This window comes from Balaenoptera borealis, assembly GCF_965194805.1.
Source record: "Balaenoptera borealis genome assembly, chromosome: 9".
Taxonomy (NCBI): domain Eukaryota; kingdom Metazoa; phylum Chordata; class Mammalia; order Artiodactyla; family Balaenopteridae; genus Balaenoptera; species Balaenoptera borealis.
The window spans coordinates 103,154,978-103,167,106 of record NC_138873.1 but is presented as its reverse complement, the minus strand read 5'-3'; the positions used below and the strand labels follow the sequence as shown (position 1 = coordinate 103,167,106).

Genomic DNA, 12,129 nt, shown 5'->3' with positions numbered 1-12,129 from the left:
ACAAGCCTCTCAGGCTGGTGAGTACTGGTCAGAACCAATCCTCTGTGCGGGAATCTTTCCACTTTGCCCTCTGCACCACTGTAGCTGTGCTCTCCTCCGTGGCTCCAAAGCTTCCTCCCCGCCACCCCCCCCCCCCATCTCTGCCAGTGAAAGGGATTCCTAGTGTGTGGAAACTTTTCATCCTTCACATCTCCCTCCCAGAGGTGCAGGTCCAGTCCTTATTCTTTTGTCTCTGTTTTTTTCTTTTTTCTTTTGCTCTACCCAGGTACGTGGGGAGTTTCTTGCCTTTTGGGATGTCTGAGGTCTTTTGCCAGCATTCAATAGGTGTTTTGTAGGAGTTGTTCCACATGTAGATGTAATTTTGATGTATTTGTGGGGACGAGGGTGATCTCCATGTCTTACTCCTCTGCCATCTTTCAAGTAATTTTTGATTACTTTTAGCCCTACATTTTTTCTAATTGAATTAAATTAAAAACGTGTTTTTCCATGTTATTTTGGAGCTAAGTGTCATACCAAAGTGCAATGTGAAACTATTAAAGTTAAATATTTGGTAGAAAATAAATAAATTTGCTTAGACTAAATATCTAGGAAACCATTATAATTTTCCTTTTAACCAAGTATAAACGTGAATATTTTTATTTCTCTGTGTTCCACAGAATACACCTAGGATTATAATTGTGTAGAAGAAAGGGTTGGTAGATCTGGCATTCTACGTTTGACTGAACCCCTGTTTAAGTATGCGACTTCAGGATAATCCATGATTTCTTTATCCATTGTACAGTTCTGTTTGTAAGGAGAAGTAACTCATTTAACTCTGCTATTTGTAATTAAACTGTTTTGAGTGCGTTTGATCTTCAATATTTGATTTAATGGTTATAGATTTATTTAACAGCATGGAGAGTATAAATTCAGAATGCATGATGCAATTATTATAAATTAATTCCATCTTAGTTGACTTTTAAAAGCTGGAATTTAATGCACTTATATAAAAGGGGAACCCTAGTTAATATACAATAAAATTATATGAGAATTACTTAAACTTAGGCTATAAATGTAAATTACATTCTTATTAGCATATAAAACTTTCAGTATTACTGTTGTCAAGATATTTAAGCATAGCCATAAAGCATAGTTACTGCTAGAGCTAATTTTTTTAGAAAATAAAAATGGGATTATCTTTATTATGTTTTCTGGTGGCACTGAAAATGTATTTAATTAGCTTCTTAAAAAACAATTATGTGAAGTGGAGATTGAGATATGGTCATTATCAGCATCGCCTGAAATTTTATCTCACACACACATATAGCAATATACGCATGTGCACATGTACAGATGTATGTAGCTCATGAAACATATACACAAGAATTGATCAATATGTTAATATAAACATTTAAATCAACTCTGATACTGGATAATTACATAAATTAGTATCTATTTGAAAAGAAATACCCATATGAGGCCATTGAGATCACAAGGTTTTAAGGGTGCTGAAATTTACTAGCAAGATTCAATAACAAATTTTTAGCAGAAATTGAGGAATTGAACATAAATAGCTCATATAAAATTAAATAGACATTTAAAATTAAATACATAATCATTAATGCACTTAAACAAAGCATTCCATTTACTTACTTTTACAAATGAATCTATAGGCTTACTCAAGATATTTTCTTATTCATATTGAAAGTGAGACTATATTTTACTGATCAACTGAAGAGTGGAAAATTATCCAAATCTTTGTACAAGTTTAAAAAAGAAATACTGACTTTATGCTTATAACAAAATGTGCAGTCAAAATGCATTATGCTAAGTACTAATTTACATTTCAATTTTGTTTTCAAGTATTATTTTCATAGCTATAACTAATTCAACTGAAAGTAATGGAAATCAAGCAGCAGTCATCTGTTGAGCTATAGATTCCGAAGACCTATTTGGAAAAAAAAATGGAACAAATAAATCTATTACAGTAGAGAAAATGTGCAAATATAATTTAAAGGTGGAACAGTCTTGCACTTATTTGTAATGTGCAAGGCAAAATTTGTGAACCTCAGATATTTGTGATTACTCCTTATTTTTGTGAATAAAACTTTCCACACTTCTGCTTTTCTTACCTAATCTGTGTTCCCTTTTCTATTTTTCTCATTCTCCTGCCTCTTTGATATCCTAAGTTTGAGTCTCTCTATAGCCTTTCCTTTGACAATCATATCCACTCCTGCAAATTCTATCATAAGTGTTGTGAAAATGTTTTACTCGTCAGGGTTAAACTGAACCTGACTCTGAAAACAGTTACTCATAGAACCAGCAGGATTGCTTTTTGCAAGAGAAGACAAGATAGGCAAAACCTTGGCACAAGAACATTTACTTGGGATGTCATCACTAACCCTGCCACAGTTAGACACTAGTGTAATGTAGTCAGTCTGATACTATCTCAGACCCTCTGCCTTTGGCACATTCTCTCAAGATGTTAAGTATCATTCAGGAGCATTCAGTTGGCCATGCTTGGGTCACATGGCCACGCTCCAGCTCTCTAGGATGGGTAAAAGAAAGGTCTTCATTCTCTCAAGATAGGTGGTGTCACGTAGCTTCCTAATTTTCTGTCTACTTGTTACTTGTTTCCCCCTGGACTTCCTAATTAACATTGAAATACATCATCTTATATAGTTAACAAATTTCCCAATGATTTTTTTTTCTTCTGACATCTTGATCTTCACTCAGACCTGAGTTTACATGTTGACAAGGAGTCAAGAAGAATGCACTGTCCTGGCCAGAGAGAGATCAGAAGCGTGGGAGAGCTCCTACCATGGGCTGTGCTCTCATGGGAGAAGCACCACTCTATTCATGGAAATAGTTTTATGCAAATTCGTGGGGGGAAGGATTCAGTGTAAGGTATGTTAAAAGTCATCATAATTCTTTCTCTTAAGAATGTTCTTTCTAAAGCACAACAGCAATCACACTACTTTCTGTTTTAAGAACTTAATTGTTCATCTGTTACCACTGTAGAACAAAATTATAGTCTTTCTCATTGGATTGAAAGTCCCACAAGATTTACCTTTCACTGACCATTACAATTTCACTTCTTACTAATCAAAATTCTTCATCTTTAAGCATACCAAAAATTTACATGGATCACAACATTCACTGAATTGATACCGTTCTTCACAACGTGCCCTCCAACTATATAGTTATCTCAATTGTTCTTATAAATATCCTATAATATTCATGAAGATTTAAAGCCTTTCTTGGTTGCCTTGACCTGAGGAATTGTCTTCAGAGATATCTATTAGTGATCCATTAACTGTCTGTTATTTATTATCCATTTAGCACTCACCCATTTGTTTTAAGGGCAGTGAAAATATTTTCTTCTTATTTTCTGCTCAGTTTATCATACATAGAGTAGACGGTACAATTTTATGTTTCAAAATTCAACAGTAAATAAATACTTTTCTTGCTGTGTAAGATACTAATTTATCATTTCAATTTTCATAGAATATAAGTTTAAAATATAAAAGTGAGTTGTTTAATGAAGAATGGCAAAATATTTTGATAAAGAAAAGAAAAACAGTATGTCAATGACAGTTTTACCAATTTATACATTTTCTTGGGTAGAGAACAGAACAGCTCACATATAGCTAATACGTTTTTAATTCAATTATGTACTCTTTCATGAATTTTTATATTGCTTATCATAAAAATGTCTACCTGGTTATTTTATAATTAAAATTAAATTGAATTCCCTAATGGGTTTTAGATTCATAAGTATCTTATAGTAAAACTATATCAAAGTATTTCTATAAAAGTATAAGTAGAAAAAAATATAATATGTAGGGATATTTGGGTCAGTCTTACTCAGATTTATTTTTTTCCTTTAAGTAGAATCAAAGTAACAGTACTAGGAGTTATATATCTATTGTTTTTTCAAGGTGTCTCTATTTTTCAGAAACATTACAAAAATAACAAAACCATGCACAAGTATAATAATTGAGAGTACATCATAAGTGTTTTATTATTATTTTTGATAGAGCTATTTCACACATCATTTTGGAATGATTTAAACACGAAAAGCCTTTGTATTCTAAAAATTTATTGACCTGTAAATCTAGAGTGTCTGCACTCTTGCTTCCATTTTTGTTGTTTTTCCTGGACAAATCCCAATGCCTGTCCTTGCTGCCTTCTCTTTCAATCTTTTTACACTCTTTAAACCACTTCTATATATTTGCTCCATCTATTATGACCTATCATATCTTTAAAACCTCTCTTTGCCTTTTTTCTTCTCATTTACCTGAAGTATCTCAGATCAGTTAACATATCAGTCTTCAGCCTGCCTCTCACTGAAGCCACTGATCTTCTCATTTCCTTTCCAGGCCTTCCTCTTCCCCCCTGAACCTCGACACAGGGCAGCCTCCCCGAGAGGATCGGCATAGGCAACTTTCTCTGACAACATCACCGTCTTCATTCTCAAAATCAGTGACCTTCCTCAGCCACATTTCCTTTAATCTTGCTACAGTGTTTACTGCCCTTCTTCTCCCCTGCTTCTTAAATGCGTTGCCTACTCTGGCTGTTACTTTCCTTTCTAAATCCCCCTCCTATCTTTCTGAGCATTATTTGCTGGTGGCGTTTTGCATACAATACCCTCTGACAGAATAAAATATATTCTAACTCTTTAGAATTTCATTATAAATACAGGTCTTGGTTACAACCAGTAGAATTCAACGCTGGGTAATTTAGTAAATGCACACACATACTACATGTGCACACACATGTGTATGTATGCACACATGTATATGCATATATGTATGTATGTATAAATGTGCATATGTATAGACATACACCAAGGGGCTTTTATCAAAAAGATATTGAGGGAAAAAGCTGAAGAGATTTCAGAAAGGACACATTTCAGAAAGATCAACAGTAACAGAACTAATGATGGTGTTTAGGTGCTGCCACTCCCATGGGCATGTTCCAAATATTCCTTGGTTTATATGTCTTTTAGCTGAAGATGCAAACTTTAGGAAGCTAGCATCTGATTTGCATAGATGGGGTCAAGAAAGGTGATACAGCTTAACACTACCGAAAATTTAGTGTATAAGTGCTAAGTGCCAAAAACAAAATTCAGATGTTATTAGAGAATAAGGAGCAGTAGACACAGGGAAGGCAGAAACAGCAGATATCCACTGTGTATGCCCTTCTTTGTCCTCTCAGAAAGCTCCCTGGCTCTGAGGGAGCTGGCAGAGAGAGGGAGGCCAGGGCAGCTGACTGGTGCAGTGTTTATGTCCTGCACGTCCAGAACCCAGTCTTGTATATCCTTCCAGCTCTAATCAGTGACACACCATCTATTTGCCTAAAAAGAGGAAACGATAGTGATAGTCTGATTTTGGAACTCAATTATGTATCACACTAAATACATTGAACTAAAGCATGAAGAAATAATATATCTCCAGAGCCCTTTTAATTGAGTACTACTCTTTGTCTTAAATCATCCTGAGATGGTGAGACACATTCATAGACCAAAAAGGAGGAAGTAAACAAATAATGTTTTTGTTATAAGGACTCCTCCATTCGGATCAGATGTTCAGCTTTTTGATAAGTATGTATGTGCATATAGTTGTAATGACTTTCTCTTCTGTTTCTTGGAATCTTGAGTTTCAGCTACATTATGATCTTAACTGGACAAAACAAACAGTTTTACATAAATAACTACTGTTGCTTTGCAGAGATGATTTTTTTTATTTGTACAGGATTCTTTTTGCCTACTATATAACATAGTTCAGACCTTTAAAATCAACCATTAATATCCCTTGTCATTGCTACTAGTAATTAGAAAAAGGCTTAGCAGGAGAGAAGAAAGAAGACGAAGCAGATATGGCAGAAGCACCACCTAAGGAGTGTGGGTTCTGGATGTCCTGGACACTCAGGCTTCCCTGAGCGGGCAGTCAAGTGGTGCCTGGGGTGCATGGTCTCCCCTTGCTCAGTGGGTTCTGACTCTGGCATATTTTAGAACTAATCATTAATGCTTTCTTTCCATTGACCCATATGGGAAAGAGATGTAGATTCACAAATTGAGACCAAAGCAAAATTGAAGATCAGATGAATTTCCCCTCTGATATAACTAAGCATCTGACCTATATTTTGGTATTTTGCAAGTAAATACTTAAAATTTCAATATGAATTTTGATTTTATAACATAATAAAATATAAAACATTTACTTTTGGTGCAGTGCACTAATAATCACCTTTGTAATCCAATTTTTCACAGAAGGGTTTTTGACTTTATTAAATAGTTGTTTTTTAAATGAAGTCTGTCTCTTTCAGTATTGTATAATCTTTTCAGGTATATCTTTCTTTTTTATTGGAGTATAATTGCTTTACAGTGTTGTGTTAGTCTCTGCTGTACAATGAAGTGAAGCAGCTATATGTATACATATATCCCCTCCCTCTTGGACCTCCCTTCCCACCCAGTCCCACCCATCCAGGTCATCACAGAGCACCGAGTTGAGCTCCCTGTGGTATACAGCAGGTTCCCACTAGCTATCTATTTTATACACGGTAGTGTATTTATGTCAAACCTAATCTCCCAGTCTGTCCCACCCTCCCCTTGCCCTGCCCCATATTCACACGTCCGTTCTCTACGTCTGCATTTCTATTCCTGCTCAGCAAATAGGTTCAAATGTACCACTTTTGTAGATTCCACGTATATACTTTAATATATGGTATTTATTTTTCTCTTTCTGACTTACTTCACCCTGTATGACAGACTCTAGGTCCAACCACACCTCTACAAATAACCCAATTTCATTTCTTTCTAAGGCTGGGCATTATTCCATTATATATATGTACCACATCTTCTTTATCCATTCATCTCTTGATGGACATTTAGCTTGTTTCTGTGTCCTGGCTATTGTAAATAGTCCTTCAACGAACATCGGGCTGCATGTGTCTTTTTGAATTATGGTTTTCTCAGGGTATATGCCCAATAGTGGGATTGCTGGGTCATATGGTAGTTCTATTTTTAGTTTTTTAAGGAACCTCATTCCTGTTCCTCACAGTGACTGTATCAATCTACACCCCCACCAACAATGCAGGAGGGTTCCCTTTTCTCCGCACCCTCTCCAATGTTTATTGTTTGTAGATTTTTTGATGATGGCCATTCTGACCGTGTGAGGTGATACCTCATTGTAGTTTTTTTTTTTTTTTTTTTTAAGAAATTCACGTTCTTTTATTTATTTATTTATTTATGACTGTGTTGAGTCTTCGTTTCTGTGCGAGGGCTTTCTCTAGTTGCGGCAAGTGGGGACCACTCTTCATTGCGGTGCATGGGCCTCTCACCATCGCGGCCTCTCTTGTTGCGGAGCACAGGCTCCAGACGCGCAGGCTCAGTAATTGTGGCTCACGGGCCCTGTTGCTCCGTGGCATGTGGGATCTTCCCAGACCAGGACTCGAACCCATGTCCCCTGCATTGGCAGGCAGACTCTCAACCACTGCGCCACCAGGGAAGCCCCTCATTGTAGTTTTGATTTGCATTTCTCTAATAATAAGTGATGTTGAGCAGTTTTTCATGTGCCTCTTGGCCATCTGTATGTCTTCTTTGGAGAATGTCTATTTAGGTCTCAAAATGGATTAAAGAAATAATGTAAGACCAAACACTGTAAAACTCTTAGAGGAAAACATAGGAAAAACATTCTTTGAAATAAATGACAGCAAGATCTTTTATTATCCATCTCCTAGAGTAATGAAAATAAAAACAAAAATAAGCAAATGGGACCTAATTAAGCTTAAAATCTTTTGTACAGCAAAGGAAACCATAAACAAGACAAAAAGACAACCCTCAGAATGGGAGAAAATATTTGCAAATGAAGCAACAGACAAAGGATTAATATCCAAAATATACAAACAGCTCATGCAGCTCAATATCAAAAAAAAAAAAAAAAAAAAAAAGAAATCAGAGAACCCAAACAGGTATATCTTTATCTTCTTAAGAAAAAATGAAATGAAAAGCATTCATAAATGAATTATGTTCTATAATTTTAAGAGTTTCATATATCATATCAAAAATAACAGAATTCAGACTGTGAAATGTAATATTAACATTTTCACTATGAATTTCACTCTTTCATGTTATGAATATCTCTTCAATGTACATGATATACATGATAACCTGAATTTTCATTAATATTTGATAAACTAACATAGTGTCTGAAAATTAGTCATGAACATTTTCATTGAAAAATATCTTGTTCATGAAATTGCATGTGGATTTTATATCATTGTATGATATTCTCCCCTCTGTGCTTTTTGTAGATGTAAATAATTTGAATGTATTTGTCTTTCCCATGTTTATTTCAAGCAGACTTCAAATTATCACTACCAGTATGCAAACATTTACTGCTAGACTAAATTTCCTACTTGGTAAATTTGAATATTAATTATAGAATTTAGGAGAACCAAATAATAAAGTGAAGGAGAAAAAAAATTGATTCTCAGTATTCACTGAAAACAGTAATGCCCTTATCAAAATTTGTGTGGTAGAAGGGAATTAGACACACCAGTCTTCATAAATTGACTTAGCTTTTGCCTATGTCATTGCAAAACTAGCACTAACAAAAAGTTTGCAATTATGTTTTTCTTTTCTTTTTTATTATGTGCAATTAGTAAAAATATCACATATGTATGTAATTGTTACCATTCTAGAGCAGAACAATAGCCATCTGTTCATGATTATTTTTTGTGATATAAAATTGCTCCTGAGACGGACTCAGACTTCCTTGATATACATAGTTGCAAACTACCCTGTCACCACAGAGAAATTATTTCACACCATATTATATTCATTCGTGTGCACCCTGTAGAATGGGAATTGATCATTATTTTAATGTAGCCATGATGACAGTCTATATTTTCTAATTTCATCAAATCCATTGGATACAATCGAGGTTTGTTTCCATAGCAACCATGAGTGAAAGGAAGAACTACAGTACAGGTATATCCTGCACTTCAAAGAAGACGAAATTTCAAAAAGGGGGGGGGTATGTGAATTCTGGGACGAGGGGATTCTGATTTAATAGCCAACAAGAAGTGTCTATGAATCTTTGACCAAGGACTACACATTAAATAATTTACTACACTGTCAGGCAGACAAATCATGAAGAAGCAATAACTTCCAGGATAAAATTTGACTGTTCCAGGAAACACAGTGTGTTCAAATTTCCTACAAGGCTGAAAAACTTTTTTAAATCTAAAATTTGAGGATGATGGAATAACCATGACAGTTTAAAAAAAATCAGGCTAGGGTCTTGCCACTGCTCTGTAATTGTGAAACTGTAATTTTTATAATTTACAATTTCTGTAACTTAAAAAGAAAACTCATTTAAAACCAACATTCTTATTATTTTCAAGTTGCCAGAACAAAAATTTGCAACCTCTTTCCACAGGAGGGAGTAAAGATGAGTTATGAGAGACAGAAGAAATGATATCTTATTGATCCATTCTGAGAAGGTAACAAAGACCTGCCTAGAGAATAACCTAGAAAAAGGTTGTAAATTCTGGAAAAAAAGCAGGAGAATAGCAGCTGAGGTCACAGTGCTTAATCTAAAGATACTAGTAAGGAAATTAACTCTTTTTCCCTGAAGACCCAGTGGAGTCCCTCTAGTACTGATGAGAAGAGAGGCTTGGAGGAGAGCCAGGGTAGCAATTGAACAGCGACGCTTTGCATCACTGATCGCCTAAGCCTGAATGTGATGTAATGTAATCCACAGAAACAAACGCCCTTTGGGGTCCTTGATAACTTTTAACAGTATAAGAAAGTTCTGAGATCAACAGGATTGAAAGCCACTGGTCTGTGGTATTAGATCTTCTAAAAATACAGCAACAACTTGAGCCCAAGACTACAGAAAACGCATAAAGAGAGAAGACATCATGCCAGTCACATCATTTTAGGGCTTGAATGAAAATTAGAGCTTATTCGTCTATACAGAACTCATTTAAGGATGAGAAAACTGAGACCTAAGGCGTGAACAACTACCTAGAATTTTACATTGGAAAAAGCACCCACTGTTCTTGACTCTAAAGCAATGCTCTTTCAGTTATTCTACATTGCTTTATTTAAAATGTATATTTTTTATTTAGCTTTAAATGGGCAATATTACATTGTTTTAATCAATATGAGTGACTAAAGGCAAGAATTTTCTTGTTTATTTTTGTAACATTTCACAGTTTTCTCAGATATATGCTTCTTTCTTTCATTTACAAAAATATTTTAAAAAGCAAGATAGAACACATATTTTTTTGTTATACACCCAGTTTCATTAAGTTGCCACTAGTTGCACCTCTGTTAACATTATAACATATGGATGGACATTCAGAATGTTAGACACTCAAACTACTAGAGTAGTAGTAAGCATAATCCAACCAGTAGTAAGCATAATCTAACCAGTAGTAAGCATAATCTAACCATAATCTAATCATCAGTAAGGCTAGAAAAACACCAATCTTATTCAGGAATGGTTCCAAGTGTGAAAACCCCTTCACATTCCTTTACCACTTTATGTAAAGATGAGTTCTTTCCTTCTGGCCTCTTTATTTGTGGTAGCAGCTCTTCATTATTTTTTTAAAAAAGCAAAACAAAACAAAGCAAGCTCATTGTTATAGAAACCTGACCCCAATAAAATTCTGTAGATAATTGACCAGTAAATTTTTTTTTTCTAAATTTGGAGATAAAGGAAAGAATGAGGATCCCTTCCCTCCCTGAGTTTCTATGTATTTGTTGACCTCACTTGAGTCTCCACGTTTTAGAATTATTTAGTCCAACCCTTACCCAGTTGACTTTCATCTCTAAGAAACAAGATGTTTTCAATTTGAAAAAACAAAAACAAAAAAACTATGATATAGACAGTCTCTCATTATGGTCTTCATATGGAAATCAAACTTCACTCCCCTCTCCAACTTCACCAGAAACTTCCTTGTATGATAGACAGTCTCTTCTACATTGTGTGTGTGCGTTTATGGGATGGATAATTTGAACAATTAGATAGACAGACTTTTTATGAAGGTTATTTTGAAGTGTTGAAACTATTGCTTCTCACTGGTACACAATAGATCTATGAAGACTTCAGTTTCTCCTCTCATCAGTTTTTACTCAAATATTTCCCTTAAATAACATAATTTTCTATTATGTTTCTCATTTAAAACATCTTGTATAGGAAGATTCACGTCCAAATATTTTTTGGTAAGATAAGTCATCACTTTGTTTACCAGTACCAGCTTATCATTTAAAAAAGGTTTAATTTAATTGAACTTTCTGTAATACTACTTGAATTAGAGAACTTTAATAAAATTCTAAAGGTCTTTCATGTTCAAGAGAAAGAACCTAGTCTTAACGGGATTGCCTTCACAACTAATGTACTAGCTATGAATTCAGCCTTGAACTTTCTATGTGAAGTGAGGTTGGGATCACAGGAGAAGAGGGGGCGCTTTTTTTGAAAGTCTGAGTAAACTTTATTAAAGTTACTTTTCCAGAAAATATATTCAGTAAGTGTGGTAATGTAGCAACAAACTTGGGCTCAAACACCTTTGAAATTTTAAAAGTAATCTTCAATGATGTTGATCAGGAAATTCTTTCATTGGTGGGATTACTTCCCCAGTTTCCAGAATTGTATCACCTAGAAATATTCTTGGCTTCCTTTCAACGATGGCATATGGTTTTGTATTCACATGATATTTGAGGTACGTCTTATAGATCACGTTCTTCCAGGGGGCCCCGTCCTGCAAAAACTTATTCCAGAACTGCTTCATAGGACACACCCTCCGCCGGGGCAGCACCGGTTCACCAGCGGCTCAGCTCCTGATCCTTCAGCCGTCGCCTTTACAGCTCTCGCAGCTGCTGCGGCCACAGTTTCTCGTGGGGCGTACACCCCGTCGCTGCTGATACCAAGGCAGTAGGATACGGCGCGTCCCCGAGCTGGTGTCTTATCACACTAGCTCCCGCTCTGCAAAGCGACCTTGCTGGACACCAGGGAGCAGCGCGCCGTTATAGAGGGGGTGCTTTTATCTAAGCTGAACGTAATTTCCATGTTATGTCCAGGTTTCACAGGTTTATAAAAAAGGGGATATTTAAACACATAACAATAAAATTATAAA

At 35.4% G+C, this 12,129-nt stretch overlaps 1 pseudogene across 1 annotated transcript; it reads right to left on the bottom strand.

The window, feature by feature from the left end:
- Positions 1-1,159: 1,159 nt before the first annotated feature.
- On the bottom strand, positions 1,160-12,001 carry LOC309634777 (NADH dehydrogenase [ubiquinone] 1 beta subcomplex subunit 6 pseudogene; annotated as a pseudogene). The gene has a single exon. The product of its transcript is annotated as an NADH dehydrogenase [ubiquinone] 1 beta subcomplex subunit 6 pseudogene (transcript).
- Positions 12,002-12,129: the final 128 nt, after the last annotated feature.